Below are 18,022 nucleotides of genomic sequence, written 5' to 3'. Positions count from 1 at the left end.
TTAATGTAATACAATTCTAAATTGAGAGGTTAAGTTCATATACGTTGTTTATACTAAAGTCTCTTACAAATATTTAAATTTAAGTATTTTTAAACTTACAGGTCCATCTGTCAGAGACCCTATGTAATCAATTGTTACAAATTCTCAACGCATGTGGCATGATATGTTCGTTTTGGTTGCACACTCTGTATGGAGTTGATGTAAATTATTCCGGCCGTTCTTTTGAACAGCAGCAAAATCTGACACTCATTGCTTTGATGTACAAAGAGGTGAAAGCAGTAGTGAAACAGCCGACGAAGATAGTTTGACTAATAGACACCAACCATGTACCAGGATGTACCGTCTTGTTTCAGTTGCTCGTTGCAATAGAGTGGCTCGGAATGGAAGTCATAAGAAAACTCCTAGACACACACACATATACGCGCGCGTAGTCTGTGTAGCACGAAGGTGGACCGTAACAGATTGTAGCAAGATGGGCGTATTGGTCGACCCACTGACAACCATACCGTTCCGGACGGGGTCGACGGCTCATTTCAATAATTCGATAAATCATCAACCTTCCTCATGCGGCTGCGTACACATCGTACACACAAACCCCGGTACGCTTCCGGTCGATTCGTTGAGGCACTAGATGGAGTCCTGAAAGGTAGCTGGTGTGGTTGAGCGCCGGGTCTTGTCGGCGGTTTCTTCTCATTTCGGTTGCGTCTACATTTTTCATGAGCACAGTGCATAGTTTAAATATTCATCTTCTACTTGTTGGCCTAATGACGGTAGTCGAATGGACTAAAGGTCCGACGCGCTGTGTGTCTGGAGAATGTATGCCGTACACTCCGATATATAGCAACAGTACGCCGTGTTAATGTTGGCTTGGTACGATGATAAAGATGGTGATGATGATGAGCATGAGAACTGCGAGCCTAACGATCGCCCATCCGTATGACGGAGTCGATGAGCCACTGTGCACAGCAGAATCGGGCTTTTTGGTGGTTCATGGAATGCGACCGCTTTGCATGGAATTTGGAAATAAGCACATTTCGCATGCTTGTGCAAACTAATATCTATCATTTGAGCTTACATGATTTGGGTATGATTGATTCTTTTTTGCGCGATGAAGCAATGGAACATGAAACTTTAAGCAGGCATGCTGAACTAGAACACTTAAACTTAAATTCAATACTTGTAATTTTCTCAATTTTCAAAAAAAACCTGATGGTTAGAGTACTTACTAGCCAAGCAAATAGAATTTAATATTTAAAAAAAAAATACAAACAAATCTATGCCAAACATTTACGTAAAAACTTATCAAAAATATTGAAAATATACAGTTTTTGGATTTATTTGTCTGTGATCAGGTTCCAGCAGGTTATAAACTACTAAGCATGTTTTAATAACCATTTCTGTTAAAATTTTAACTGCATTTTTACTATGAAATTTAGATCCTCTTCTAACATAAACCTATAGAGCATTGAACCAATTCTTGCGCGACCATTTACAATACCAATCATAATAAGGATCGTTTAAAGTGACACAACGCACTTCGAGACTAATCATCACTAAAGGAATGACAGTTATTTGCAGTTGCAATATGAATCCCTTTCCAGCCTTGATCACCACATCCTCCAGCCTAAATAAATAATAACAAAGCAGTAACCGCATTGCTGCAAAGTGAAAGTTCTCCCCGAAACACTGATCCCATGTCTAACCCAACCATAACCGGCAAAGTGAAGATACAAACAAATTGAGCGGTTTGCTTCATATATTGATGGAAAATCGTTTTTCTCCGCACAACTGGCTACCTCTTTTCTTACCGTGTCCTCGTCTCACATCTTGTTTCTACTTATTATTTGTTGAACAGGGATTCTTTACACCTCTCTTTACATTTTCCTCGCTGTGCCTTTTTATATTTATCGTGCCGCGTGAAAATAAACGAAATGTACATAGCACACAGGCTTTCTTCGGGCCTTCGAGTGGTTCGAAATGTCACTGACCTTCGGTTTGACCTACGATACCAATATGTTCACTAGGGCTCTTTTTATCTCATCGTGCATGCTCACATCAGCAAAGGGAAAGGTTCGCACCGTTATGTGTTATACTGACGAACCGTCGGTGGATAAACATTTCCCAACCGTTGTATGGAGAATTGATAATAGGGGCTGCAAGATGCTACAGGAAAGAGAGTTTTCCATCTCAGGAAAAGCAAATACTCCATCATCAAATAGAATATATATTAATCTTTCCGGTTCGATAAGAAGTAGAACGGAAGAGGGATGCGTAATGGAGGCAGATACAGTCGCTCTGCTTCTGCATCCCATAGACCATTTTTTGATCAATGGGGAAGTTTTGTTCATCCCAGTGTAGTGTTAGAAATTGTTTTTCTCCTTTTCTATAAAGTACTTTAATCCTACGAATTGTTTGATAGAGTGTTGTATGTTGCTGTACATTGCTGGAACAATGTAAATGTATATAAATCCAAAAATTAACCAAGTTAACAGAAGTGTAATAAAAACACATCCGAACAAAACAAATGATAAACAAAATATGGACTACACTTAATAGTTAAAAACCTTTCTTTGCCGAACATTTCCTAAAGCGCGAGCTGGAAATTACCATGCACACAGCGTAATTCATGTTATAAATCTCTTCTCATCACTACTCTTTGCTCTTAGGAAAAGCAAAACTGAAGTGTACATTTGTGTTTAATTACCATCGAGGAAAGTTCCCGACCAAACTTGCAATGAAACTTTTATGAAAAAGCTAATGATTGAAGGGAACGTGGTTGTAGTGAAAAAAACTAACAGTGAAAATGTTTTCTCGAAAAATGATAAACACCTTGGCGAAGGTGAATGAGCGTGAAATTATTTGCTTAGGCAGTAATTAACCACCATCAGAAGTGTGCTCAGCAGTGAACTGATCGTGTGTACGTGTGTGACCTTGTTGTACATAAGTGAGTACGAGGATTGGGATTGAAACGGAATAAAAAAAATGTTTCCCGTGAAGAGAAGTGAAACGCTAACACCGATTGTAGCGTTTGGGCAGAAGTGTGTGGTGGAGGATACGATCAGCGATCCTTGTTAGAGAAGAGATGTGCATTTCGGTCCGTGGTTGTTTGAGTGTGTGTCATCAGTTGTGCGTTGGCTGCTGGCCTTCCATCGTCTACTGTTGACGTCAAGGTGCGACTATTTGGTGTGAACGAGCATAGTAATAATCATATCCGTTCGAGCTGGCGGGCGGCATGATGGAAAGATTGCTCTCGCGATGGAACCCCACCGGACAGTCTTCGAAGCCGTTGTTTATACGATAAGGTAAGTGACACATCAGGTAGATGATAAAATTTGCTACAAATATCATTGGCGAGTAATTTCTTACACTTTCATTATTCTCTAACTCTGATTTAGTCACTGAAAGTTAATGTTACAGGCAGGCCTTGACCGACAACGGTTGTTGTAAAAAAAAAAAATTTAAAGTTGCATAAAAATAAGTTTTAATGTAAATGGGATTGGTTTAAACACTTTGAAAAAGTTACATTTAATATTATTAATGCAAACGATATCAAATCCTAGCAATGTTTTGTCTACTTCACTCTGCTTCACTATACTCAATATGTACGAATTTATAGTACCCTGCAAACGTATGTGACCATGTTCAGCAGAATATTTGATTACATGATACGCTAATCTAACCTAATTTAATTTAAAAGTAAAAAGTATACTGATTTTTTTTTCATTGTGTAGCTCGATAAATTGAATAATTGCATGAATGTGGCTGGGGTTTTTTGTTGTATTTATTTGGGTTCCGTTGGCTGCATAATATCCACCATGTGGACAAAGGAAAAGGCAATTGGAAGTCCTGAATTGTATGGGAGATTCTATGAATTCACCCAAGCTGTGAATGGTATCTGAGCAACTGACATCCGAGTGCAAACGTATACCGAAGCATGCGTTTTTATTGCTTTCTTCTTCCAATGCATGTATGCGTAGGTTTAAGTGAGTTTGCGTTTTATAGAAAACCATCAATGGGGCCTTTTACGATTCTTGTCAGCTTTTTTATATGAAGGTTGACATTGGAGGAAACTTTTGATCAAACAGGCTTTCTGGTAGCTTGGCGAATACACAAAACATGCTTAAAATCTTCATTCAATAGCAGAAGCGATAAAAAATCAGCCTTCTAAATACATACACCATGGGACAAGCCCACCTGTCTACTATACCTACTTTGATAGCTGCTCGAAAACTGCTATACAATTCAAACAGCTGACAGGCTGAAATTTCACCCTACAATCAAGAAACGGAAGAGGCCCAATTTAAAGCTGTTGCATTTGAAGGAATTCATTAGACGACTTTCATTTAAAGAACAATCTGGTGGGAAATAAGTATATGATGGGGTGGTATAACATTTACAAAGCAATTGCAATTAACCTCTTACACTAGGCGCTGCTGTTCATACAATACTTGCTAGTAGTATCGCCGAAACTTGATGTAACGTGGTTTATGTCATCCCATGAGCCAATCCTCCCCTGGGCAAATAGGACTGTGGAGGTAAATAGCTCATGGACGAGAACGGCAAATGGGGAAGTGTGTACGTGTTAATGCATCCCTGCCAAGGATGTCCGACAGTGCGCTTTATGTGTGGGAACATTTATTCTGTGGCAGTGGTGAGGGATTGTCCTGACGTTGCATGTCGCCTTGCACGTCCTTGGTTCCTTGAAGGTTGTCCTGCTCGTTCCGCGCAGAGTCGTGTACTATCGTCGTTTGCGTTTGACGTGACGATGCTGCATCGTAGATGTGGATTGCTTTAGCGCCTCGGTACGGAACAATCGCTTGGTTGCTTCAGCATTCAGAGTCGCGCTGATGGACAGGCACATTATCATAGAAATTAAATAACGAAAAAGAAATGGAAATTAATGGAAAATTATTGCTTTTCACATGCCACCGAGTGCTTCGCGGATCTGCAGCTTGCCTTTTTTCATCTTCGCGACTTGCATCCGGTTTCCGTATTGCATGTTAGGACGGTGCAAAAAAAAAACGAGATAATGATGAAAAATAAATCGAACTCATGAAAGATTAATTGGTACACAATAGCCCCATGTGACGGTATCTGTGAGGTGAAAGTTTCCCAATCGTCCATTTCTTTTGGTCGTGTCGGCGACGATGCTGAAGCGAAGGAGCCTCCTGCTATGCTGACGGGATGATGGTGTAATAATGTATATTGCGAGAATGAGAATGATGTGTTTTTGTGACGATAGTAATTGCTGAGCTAGTAATATCAATGTAATTATGCCTCTCGAAAGTGATGAGTATAAGTGAAACGACACTTTTGATCATTTATTCTTTTAGTTTATAGTTTTTTATTATTTTTCTTATTTAAATAGAATCTTTAGCAATGCACTAGCTGAAGAAAACATGTAAGATGAGAACTCAATAATATATGTCAGACACATGGAACGTTAAGAACAATAGTTGTACTATTTTAAGACACTAGTGCTTATAATTTGTGTAGCCCATTCTTTAGGGAAGCAATGCAATGTAATGATATAGCAATGCAATGTAAAGCGTATTTCTACTGCATTGGTTTAAAATAGTGACTTCTTAACACTTAACAAATTTTGTAGTCCATAGAAATTACATTTAATTCGCAAAGTTTCACTTATTTTACCACATTATACAAGAAAACAAAACTCTGGAAAAAACATGAAATTATAACGATATTTTAGTTCCAATTCCGAACTTTGTCGAGTTCATGCTTCATATTACGGACAGTTTGAAAATATAGTAAACATCGTGCTTGATTTTCGTGCAGATTCAAGTAAGTGTGTTTTGAAAATTAAAGCATATTGTGTTTTAAAAAACTGATGTTTCGACACTGATAATAACTATAATATTAAGTTCTAACGTACTTAAATGCATGGCTAGATCGATGGGAATTGCCGATTTAATTACAGTATTTTGAAGTAAATCAATAGAGTATGCACCGAGTTGTAAGCTGATCGATAGAAAATATTTATTTATCGGAAATCAAGATTACCTAAGATTCATTTCTTTTTTATAACAAAATGATAAATGTTTTAAAATAAAATAATAATTGGCATGTTTATTGCTTAGATATGAAAAAAATCGTAAAATTTGAAGAATGTTCGAAAATTAAAATGCCCGTAATATGTATGAGAAAGCTTCTTCAAATTCATTACACCAATCCAAAACATATAAAATATAATAAAAGAGTTGAATGGATATAATCAAGCTTCTGGAATATTATATATGACCAATGTTACGAATCACCATAATATGCTGAAGAAATGGCCCATTTTTAGTATTAGTTTCATTTTATTCACTTGAGACGGCGATAGACTTAAGGCAGACACTTTAAAGAGAAGAAAAAAAAACAAAAAAAAAAAAAACAAAATCACTAGGCACGTAAAATGAAGATGAAAAGTTTTTTTCTGCAAGGAGTGATAAAATGGAAAAGACTGCTTGATTCGTGAGAGCTTAAAAAAGCTCTCTCACACGCGCGAAATCAGTAGGGAATATATTGTGGTCGATACGTGAGTTGTGGTGGTAGGTTGGTGATTTTGCGCTTTAGCTAGGTGGTAACTGTGATGATGTTTGCCTTATGTTGTTTCGAAAATGGTTTGTGCAGTAACAGTAGCTGTGCTACGTGAGCGTTCTATACATCTCTCATCTGGCAACCGAGTCCCGGCCGAGATAAATGTTAACTTGATGCGGAAGGATTTCAAAAAATGTAAATACAGAATTTTCTCTCCGTGCGTCCAGAGGTTGCGAGCCGAGCAGAATTCTTTACCCACCGGATCTCTACCAACGCTACAGCTCAACCAGGAGTTGGTAAAGTATGGATCATCCCTTCCGGTGTTCCTTATGTTCTTTTTTTGTTAACTTACTTTGGTGGGCTGGTTTTTGGTTCTTGTTTTACACCGATGTGTAACGTTTATTTATGTTAAATTTTTAACTGCTTCCTTTACTTGTCCCGCATTCATATTCTTGACACAATTTCCTAACATGAATTCCTAGTGTTTATGGGTGTATATTTAAACATGTTTTAGCTGCTAAAACACTGAAGAAAATGGCTCCAATACATTTTCTGAATCAACAATCTCTTACTCTGCTTGAATTATCATTTCACTTGCGCGTTGTCAATGAGCCGTTGCTCCAGTTTACTTGTAGTTTTTACAAAATTTGTACATATTAATCTTATATTAACATATAACGATGGTATGTTCATTTCAATATAGGCTGAAAATGAAGAAATGTTCTGGTAACATTAATCTTATGATATAACATAAATAAGCTTAAAATTTTCGTCGAACCAATCCTCAGATATTGTAATGATTTCCCTAATGTGTGTTTATTTATTATTAAAATGTTATTAAAATGTGTTATTAAAATCATAATATGTGTGATATTAATTATTCTAATAACATAAACATAATTTCCTGCTATCTAAGTAACATAAACTAAGTTGAAATTAACAAGTTAAACGCTATTCATTCAAAATAATAATTAGCTAAAAGTTCAATTAAAAAGCACTAAATTTTCCTTCTAACAACCGCTATCGGAAAATAATATGTAAGTAAGATTAAGAAAAGCTATTCACATTTATTTAGATGTTGAAGAAGCGTTACTGAATTATTGTAATTTATTTTAAACGAAAAAAACTTCAAACAAAATGTTTGTAGGTTCACAATCATTCAACTACCTTGTTGTAGTTTTCTTACCAAATTGACAGCTACGTTCCACTAGCTATTAATCGAGTAGACTTCCATACCACCCCTTATTCTGTTGTATAAACTCTTGTTTCATTACCGTGTTTTAAAATTGATCTACAAGCGTAGCTTTCCACAGGGTAGCGTTTCCGCAATAACCGTACCAGGAGAGTCTACTCTTTTGTCCAACACGCCAGGTATTCAGTGGCACGCTGCGATGCAGCTCTCAATTGTGTTGGGCCTAAAGTAAGCAAACGTTGACTTCACACCGGTTGGCACTAAAATGATTTAGTCTTACGCGGCCTGATCATTTTTCGTGCTATACCTGAGAACGCTTTGCACGTTCGACGTGTTTGCTAGGCTGGTTTATCCGTTCTTTGCTTCCAAACGCCTTTTTTGCTCTTCGTAAAGCTATTTCGGCTGCATGAAAATGAACAGTCAATATTTGAAGAATCATTTGAAAGCAAATTTACTTTCACACGCGGCGTACACAAAGCACACTAGCGCGTTAAAGGTCGTATAACAGCAATGCCGTCGTTTATTCGCAAAGATCGCATAGATCATCGAGACCATATGCGCTGTACGCATCCGGTTGTTGATGAATAACAATTTTTGTGTGAATGATAGGCAACTAAGAGAGATGATAGATGATTGCGAGAATAACGGGGATTTGGCTTAAACATTTCTCCTATGAGCAAAGATTTAAATCAAAAAGGAAATTTACGATACACAGTTGCTGTTACTATGCTGTTAAAACAATTTTATTTCGCATTTGTTGTATGTTTCAGGTATGTTATATACCTTTTATTATTGTCACTTTTATTTTTATTTGTCATTTCACATCTACACCACTCCAACACCTTGGACATCTTCAAACATTATTGTATTTGTTGCATCTTCCTTTTCATAATTATTGACTGCCTTTATTGTTCTTTGATAAATTTAACCTTAGAACGAATAATTTAATTTTAAATTAACATATTTTTGCAGAACGGTAGAATATTAGCTTGTTTAAATGTTTGAAAATAAAAATCATTATCCTCTTGCTTTTGGCGTAACGACCTACGCTGCTTATACAGGCTTTCCACATGTATTGAGTAACACGTCAATCCTTACTACGGGGGGGGGGGGGGGGGGGGTCGGTTCATTCTAAGCTAGAACCCACAACGGGCATATTGTTAAGTCGTGCGAGTTGACAACTTTACTACGGAACCACCCTTGTCAGAACCGCCGGCGATTCAAAAATGTAAATATAATTCAACGGAATGTTTTTTTACCTAGAAAAATTCGTTCCCTTTCTTTTATCTTTTTTTTCTTCCATTATATCATAGCCGTTGTCATCAATGAACGGGTTGATGGACCATTGGTAACGTTGTTAAAATGAGATAGTTCTGTCAATCATCGACTGACCGTACCCGTTGTTTGGACGATCGGAGAAGCTTCATTGTACATTACGTTCGCTTCCGTCAAACCCAACGGCTGTTACACGCAGAAGAGCAGGGTCTTGAATCCGGAATAGGGTTTTTATTAAATTTTACCTCGTCTATCTCTCCCTATCCAAAGGGTGAACGGTTCGAATCCGCGGCTAGTTTGCTTGCGCATTGTAACGGGTTTGTTTCGGGTTGTTTGCATGGACCCTGTCAGATAACGGTGGGGTTGAAGCTTAAGGGTTTAGCTTTCGGTCAATAGGTTGGCATTTAATATGATCCGTTTAAATAAGACCGCAGCCGGTTGGACTCCGTGTCGGTCTTGGTCCAGGTCCTGGGCCCAGGGGTTAGGAAGGGCATTTTAATGCATTTAAATTACCAGCGGTGCCATGTTCCGTTGACGTTCATCGACATTTGATGGGTTTCGGCTGTCAGGTGGCGTTCCAAACACACGCAAAAGCCTTAGTATGATGTTATACTGAAATATGTTAACAAAATCATCACAATCGAAAGAGAATAGGTCGCTTAAAGTTTGACACTGCTGATCGGGATGAGCTGCGGGTATGGCATACTGGTGATACGGGTAGACTTCCTCCTCAAATCACGAAGAAACTGTTATGCTTGCAATGCTGGTTAATCTGTCCAGTGGCAGCGAACACCATCTCATGACTGTAAGGCCAATATATGTCACTCTAAAAGGGTCGTCAATTTCAATCAGCTATTGTAGAGCAGATGGTGCTATAGGTTTAGCTGGCAGAAAATGTTTTATTGCTTCATTACACTAAGCTATTGTTTATTAATCCAACAGGGCTCGGGAATTGAAATGTGCGCTTTTTGCTTGAACGATAAGATTATAAATGTTTTTTGAAAAATATTGATCATCTGGTTATTATACGGTGAGGGCATACGTTTTATGAGTTCTATAAATGAATTCGTGATGTAATCTACATATATTCACACTTTGAAAAGCCCAACAGTGAGTAAGTATAAACTATTTGGCTACGGGGTACATTTGATTGGATTATTAATCGAATGAATTCAACAAAAAATTTTGGTTTAATACTATAAATCTATTTTGCATGTGTAGTGAATCCAAAGTGTAATGTGTATCTATACTATGTGTATATGTGTAATGTGTAACGGACTGGCAGACGAAGGCGCGAGACCGTGAGCGGTTTCGGACACTCCTGAGGCAGGCCAAGACCGCAAAGCGGTTGTAGCGCCGGATAAGTAAGTAAGTAAGTAATGTGTATTAATTAAAAAAATGGTTCTGATAAATTCAAATATAATATTATTTCTTATAATTCAAATATTCTTTAAAAACTTTCCAAAATATTCCAAACAGTTATCATTCCATAAGCGATATTTCACCAATCATGATTTATGGATATGATTATGTTAACATATTGTTTAGTTTTATCTTTATCTTACTTACTCATCCGGCGCTACAACTGCTTTGCGGTCTTGGCCTGCCTCAGAAGTGTCCGAAACCGCTCACGGTCTCGCGCCTTCGTCGTTATCCCGGCCTTAATGGCGGACGTCTCCACGCCATCTTGCCACCTCAATTTGGGCCTACCATGACTCCTCTGTCCTTGTGGACGGCCTAAACAGAATTCACGAACTCCTCCATTGCCCTTCCACACATACGGGGTACGGGGAGTATCCTTCTGAGCATGTCCCTCTCGTACGCGGTTAATAGGGTTTCGTGAGATTTGGACAATATCCATGTCTCAGATCAGTTCAAGTAATCTTTAAGTTTTCTTGATCATCTGATCAAATAATTTAGTCATTCATTATCAATATTTCATACTTTTCATATTTCATTTCATACATAACGACAAAGTAAGTTATGTATAAAAAAGTGTGGTACGCTTTTCACATCAAATTTATACTCATATATCACAATCACAATACAGTAACTTTAGTGAATATGCTTCATAATACAGGTGAGCTTATCCCGAACGATTTGACAACTACAGTGCAGAAAAATTATATAAATGGTTTGCCACTTGGAGGGTTTGATGGTTTTAAATGGTTCGCAGATGCAATGTTGTAGTGCTAGTACAACAGTACAATGTTATTATACATTATATATTGTAGGTAATTATATCTTAATATTATAGTCACTTTGCAAAACCACACGACAAACTAGCCTCAGGTTTTCAGTATAGATTATTTCAGCCTAAAAAAAATTTAACAAATGCTGATTCGTCGCAGGTTCAGGTCTCATATATGATTAAATGTTTTTGATGTAGATTTTTTTTTTGTCAAGAAAGGTTAAAAACTGATTGAGTGGATGTTTAAAATGCATTAAAAATATTTGGGCTCATTTGTAATATAAAAAAGAAAACCAAACTAAAATGTTGTTCTAACATTTCATTTGAACCGTAAAACAAGGAGGGAAGCATACTTTAAAAACTCTTGGGCGACACAAAATAACGTCTTAGAAAATGAAACGTCAATTAAGCTTGTACCTGAGTAAAACAAATTAGTGTCCTGTACACTGATATCAACGGCACTTTCTTTTCTGTAAATCGCTTGTTACTATTTGCTAAACTCGCAAACTAAGGAGTCAATGATGGCCTTTGGATTTCATTTTATTACAATAATAGGTACATAAAGGCGAAAATAAACACAATGTATTTTACGCCCTGCATCAATATTCTAGGCGTGCCATAAGCTAGCACCGCTGGGCCATTGCTATTTATCATATTCATTATTAACATTTTATCCGCACTTATTGACTGTCAAAATCTGATGTATAATAACGTACCACAACTAGATCAAAATACCAAGTCAGCATAGTTATTAAACACATTAAACAATATAGAGATTAAGACATATTCACGTGGCGTGTCGCACAGCAACCCGTTCCCGCTCAAATCTCTACAATGCGACAGCCACTCATTTCTACAATATACCTTAACCAAAACAGATGGTGCAGCAATGGTTCACATTTAAATTAAAATAAAGCATTAAAATGTCGCAAAATGCAATGAGTCATTACTAATTTTTTCGTATCTTAAAAAGTAAGATAGGAAAACGATTTTTCCTTCAATAATCAACTGCAGCTGAATTTGTAGAAGGTTGTTGAAACCAAATTTTGAAGCGTAAAGGCTTATTAAATCCAGAATAAGCTTATGAAGCTGCAAAATGATTTTTGTGCATAAACAGTGCTTAAACAAAAAGAGGTAATAAAAAGTAAAGATATTTTATGAAAGATAGAAGTGTTGGGCCGGTCTTGTAGTACAATCGTCAACTCACATGACTGAACAACCTACCCGTCTTGGGTTCAACCCCCGAATGGACCATCCCCCATACGCACGAATGATTCTCCAGCTCTTATTAAGCCCACTAATGATACAGGCAGGCCTTGACCGACAACGGTCGTTGTGCCAAAGAAGAAAAAGAAGAAGAAGAAGAAAAAGAAAAAGAAGAAGAAGAAGAAGAAGAAGAAGAAGAAGAAGAAGAAGAAGAAGAAGAAGAAGAAGAAAAAAAAAAGAAGAAGAAGAAGAAACAGAAGTGTTGCGCAGTAACTACAGAATATCTTGTCCAACTTATTTTGTATCGATTTTTCTGAAGTCCGTCTTAAGACGGGGTTTGGAATTAGAGGGTTAAAAATCATACCTGTGGTTAGGCAGACAGTTAGGGTTTCAAAAGAGGCTGAAAAAAGCTGCATGTAAAATACAGAATAGAAATGGTTAGAATTTGTAAAAGAGGATAAACATAATGCATAGAATCCTCCCCCCGCTCTTGAATTTGTGAGTAGGGAATGGAATCCTACGTACGCCCTACATGATGGGTAAAGCTACTAAAAGGTTGAAAATCATTCGTCTAAAGCGATTCGTTTGTTGGTTGTTGTTATATTTGTGGCTGAGGATTTTAAGTTCCTTTATTTATGGTGTGAATGTTTCACATCAAATCAATTATTATGTTTGGTATAATACGAAACAGTTATATTTTTCACGCAATTGTGTATGTATTATAGAAGAACACACAAACTAAATTTACTTTAAGGAATTTTTAGTACAAGGTACATATAATACTATACTATACTACTACTACTATACTGTACTATACTCATCTTTCATAGTACAATCGTCCTAAATTCGCTGTTCTGTCAAAGGACATGGCCCAATCGGTATCCAACAATTCAAGTCTGTCACTGTCACATGATAACGGCGTTCCATTTTTCGGTCCCTGTACATATTATCTCACTTCCTGCCATACTACTACACACCCACAACACGCTCGCCTGCCAACACTGACCGCTGGTCTGAATATGAGGCGCAGCAATGGCGTTATGATTTATGGTGCAATGTTTTGTCAGCCGGAAATTGATGATAAGTGCATGTGCGAGTTCAACAATATCGTATTAATTTGCACCATGGGTGAACCGGGTGGTTTTGCTGTCTGAGCGCCATTTGCAAAATGCGTGCATACGGCAGGTTTGCGCGGTAGTATAGAGGATAAATAGCAACCTGCTGCTGATTGCGTGGTGCTGATGTTGCAGAGGGTCATTGTCACCCGCTAGAATCTGTGGCTTTATTTTAGGATAAGCTCATTAACATTCGGGTTGGAGTGGTAGAGCACCACAAAGCTGCTTGTTGAAGTTTACGCGTTATGAAAGCAAAAGGGGAGCATGAGCTGTTTCGTTTTTTACCAGTGTTCCAGAGTATAAATTAAAAGCATAATACCGCTCGTAATGTTTTTTATTGTTCCCAGAAATCTTTGATACCTTGATTCTATATTCATAAATTATTGTAAAATTAATTAGTAAATTCCAAATGCAACTAAACGCTGTGGTTAAGTTGTGTAAATAGTCCAATGGATAAAAAAGAATAACAAATATTCCATTGCCATTGACATTGAATTTTAATTAACATGACATAAATCAGTCATTCCATTTGCGCGATAACGAACTCGATGGAATCCCAATCAAATTTTGTTGGTCACTGTAATCATCAAAATATAACAATAAATAAAAAAATAGTTTGGGACATAAAAATAAAAGAGAGTTTATACTACAAGTCTCGCTGCTTAGAAAACCTTATTCTTTTTACCAAGCTATTTTTGTATTGCTGTTGATTGATGCATGCATCTCAAGTGCATTGTTGAACACCGAGCAGCATTGTTTGACACGTTTAGCATCGAATCCATCCTCCTTAAAGCGATAAAATAAGCGACAGAAAACTGCCAACAATTACCAACAACTGGGTAACTGCTGATGTCAAGATAAATCGACAGTTGCCGCTTTGTCATCCAGTACACGCAGATGCAAGGGCGAAAACAATTAACTGTTCTCCCGGTTTGCCCTTCCCGATGGAGTGGCCAACACGAAACGAACCACTTCCGAGCGTACATTACCGGGGAAAAGACTTGGAATGCCACCCACCTAAAGGATCTGACAGTACTGTACAGAGCTTTTATGTCTGGAGAGTCCAGGGCGTTTGCCCCGCGTGTGACAGTATGTTTTGACTGCCAAGTGTTGCCCGCAGCGGAAAAAGCCTTTTGCAGGAAGAGAAATCTCGAGTGGATAAGGAAAATTGCCCCATTGGTCGGAAGAAAGCTAGCATCGTAAGCGGTATGAGAGGTAAGTTGTACCGAACTGCAGCACATACAATGGAAGGCATATCCGTCGATGTTGAGTGTTGCCCGAGTTCGTTAAGTGGCAGTGTTCCCGTTTAGGTTTGAGCCTGTCATATTCAAAAGTGCGATTTTGCCATGCATAGGCGCTTGAAGAATTGTAAAGTGACTATGAATACAAATGGTGAAGCATAAAACAACGTGCATTTGTGAAACTAAACACTAAATTTCATGGAATGCTCAGTTAACTATTCAAATAATTACCAGTAAAAAGGCTGGTTCGAGTATGAACGTCCTTGAAAAAACGAAAAAAAAACAAAAGCAAATAATTATAAAAGGAGATAGAAAATGCGCATAAAAAGATATGCAGAAGCGAATGTTCTTTCTTGTCGTTGAAAATTTCAAGGATGGACAATCGTCCGGCCCTATTGCTGTGAGTCGGTTGTAAAGCACAATTATTGTTCTTTCGATCCTTCAGGCATTCCAACTAACGAAATAAAAACTTGTGTGAATATGCTTTATTGCCATGTAGGTGACGGACGATGTCTTCCTGCATGCATAACTAGACTGCAATGTTTTGCTGTAGAACTGAAAAGCAATGATTGAATAAGTAAATATGCAGTTGAAATTGTGAAGTTCCAAAAATATGCAATGGAATTGATAAGTCGTTTTGTACAGTCAGTCTCTGTCAGGTGTTTGCAGGTGTTTGCACTGAAGGTGAGCATTATCTACAAAAAAGAACATTCGTTCGAAATAGCATTCACTTCGTCCCCAAACAGTTCACAGTTCACATGGTGCATATAGTTACATACAAACAAGTTTTATCGTAGTTCGTACTCAAGATATACATTTAAACAAATATTAGCTCATGTAAGTTAGTTCGTCAAGCCATATACGAGAGCGAGCCAAGAAACCTGCACTCTCTCTTACCTCCATATATGTTCTCATGTTTGACAAAGCTAAGGCCATTTACTACGACCACCACCAACAAGATGCTGTAGTAAACTAGGTTCCAATATTGCTGTTATGCAGGCCATGGGTCGAACCCTAAAAGCCTGGTGGATAATAAATATGCCATCCAAAAGTTTCTAGCAGCCTGTGAACGAGGTCAGTCTCGTGTGCGGCATATGCAAATTACTAATGAATCCATAATTACCATCGTGCAGTTGGGAGTGAATAGTTGAACTTTAGCAGTTTACCGCGCCCGTTGCACCACATTCGGGAAGGCATACTATATTTTAAATCCCAAAATGACTCGACCGCACTTTATAGTATGGGTCAACTAAAACTAGCAAGATTTATGACACTACTGGCGGTTTCTTATGTAGCGATACTATTGGATAGCGCAGATAATAGAATGCATTATACAAGTAACGAGCGAGTGTTTGAAAAGGCTGTAGGTTATATGTGTATAGAAGTTTATGAGCACTTAGGTTTGTATGATAGTTTTAAACTTCTTTTTTATACTATAAAGATAATTTATGTATCATCTATATATAAGGTAGAGGACAACTGGCAGTAGGTGTGTAGGATATACATAACTGTAAGTAGTGTTATTTTAGTAACCTTAATGTGCTGGTGAGAGTAGAAGCTGACAACGCGGAAATTTTAGCCAGATCGGGCATTTAGAAACTAAGCAGGAAAGTCAAAAAAGTGCACTAAATACAGTGGAACGCCGTTTATCCGGGCTTAACGAGACTCGACCTCGTCTGTATACTTGGATAACACGGATAATCGATCTAAGTATGTCTTTTATTGCTATTCCTTGAAATTTCTGTTTTTTTTTAAATTTTGTTATATTTTGTAAAACATGGTCAGTTTTTATGAACTTAATGTTGGTTCAATGAACATATTTGAAATATTCATCTGTCAGTTCCAACCATCTACGGATATACGGACAGGTGTATTAAAGTAATCCGGATAAACGGCGTACCACTGTAATGTGGTCTCAAAACTGCAATCCCATTCTTTTCGCGTTCTCATTTCCCTTCTACATTCTATACATGTTATATGAAATACTACTGTGTGTATTAAATGAAATAATTTTCCTATGAAAAATAATTTTCTGCTAAATATGTTTCGATATACATGCTCTACATATATATGTTTCGATGTCAACCAATTAACACTTTATTCGCCCGCCTACGCGCCTTTTGGGTGTGTATGACGGCTTACGTTCATGCTTCTGCGTTGTATTCTACTACTCTTTGTAAAACGAAAGAAACGAGAAAATCGTGTGATACAGTGCTTATCGATATGAAACAAAAGAGCGATAACAATCACAAGAAAAATTGCCATTGCACTATCTGTCTGCCGCAAACTACAGGTTATCAGACCGACGGTTAAAGTGTTAGAGGAACGTGGGGCAAAATGGTTACGTGGGGAGTAATGGTCACCTGCATTATTGGCAAATTACGACGTTTATAAAGACTTAAAATGTTTAAAAACATCAAATACAATGTTTAAAGCCCATCATGAACGTTTCATAACCTAAGATTTCAAGATAATTTAAAAAATTAGCAAATAAAATGTTTGTTCAAAACTATGCAATTTTCATCGTCAAGGAAATTAGTTTTCGTAAGAATTTAACAAAAATATTCAATCATACAATTTTACAATTTATTTTAAAGAATTTTCATGTTTTGTGTTTTCTTAAATGGCTTTTAAAATTCCTTCACATAATCTTCTGATGTACGTAATGGAACATTTATGATACCATATCTTTAATATTTAATGAACAAAATAAAGATAAGCTAAGGCAATGTGGCTGAGGCCGTCCCTGCTGAATTAAAAATAAATAATAAAAATAATAATAATAAACAGATGTTTGTTATGTATGACAGAAACATTATTTATTTTGCCAATACTATCACAAAGTTCTAACATTAGCTGATCCGTATCGACATCGAGTAACCCACAAAACCTAACATCCGACTGACTGGATCAACGAATTTACCACATTCAGTGTCAGCAAATGCATACATCGGCATCATTGTCAGCATTTAATTTGTCTTAGATTTAATTCAATTGAGGCAATATCCAGTTGTATACTTTATGTTATTACACTTTCTCTCTGAATGTAGTTGGTTAGGTAGCTGTTAACCTTAAGCAAGCTGTGCTGTACTAGTGAATCGAAAACACCCTTGCCTGGTGGAGGTCTGATTATGTGCGCAGTACAGGCTTTGTGAAAATGTTCCCCGAAGGCAAATTTTCATAACAGCTGTAACATCTGGTGCCGTTCTGTAGTCACCCCATTTTGTGAAGCTTTGCCACAATCCATAATCCTTTGAAGAAT

At 37.3% G+C, this 18,022-nt stretch overlaps 1 protein-coding gene across 4 annotated transcripts in view; it reads left to right on the top strand.

Annotated features, from left to right (window-relative positions):
* The window catches only part of LOC120959176 (muscarinic acetylcholine receptor DM1), a 77,895-nt gene that overhangs the window by 8,752 nt on the left and 51,121 nt on the right, over window positions 1-18,022 (top strand). For all 4 annotated transcript variants that reach the window (XM_040382378.2, XM_040382377.2, XM_040382380.2 and 1 more), the window contains exon 2: window positions 2,667-3,302. The gene's annotated coding sequence lies outside the window, so the exon portion shown is untranslated. The remainder of the gene's footprint in view (window positions 1-2,666; window positions 3,303-18,022) is intronic.

Source organism: Anopheles coluzzii, chromosome 3 (assembly GCF_943734685.1).
Source record: "Anopheles coluzzii chromosome 3, AcolN3, whole genome shotgun sequence".
NCBI classification, from domain to species: Eukaryota; Metazoa; Arthropoda; class Insecta; order Diptera; family Culicidae; genus Anopheles; species Anopheles coluzzii.
This window is presented reverse-complemented; position numbering and strand designations above follow the sequence as displayed.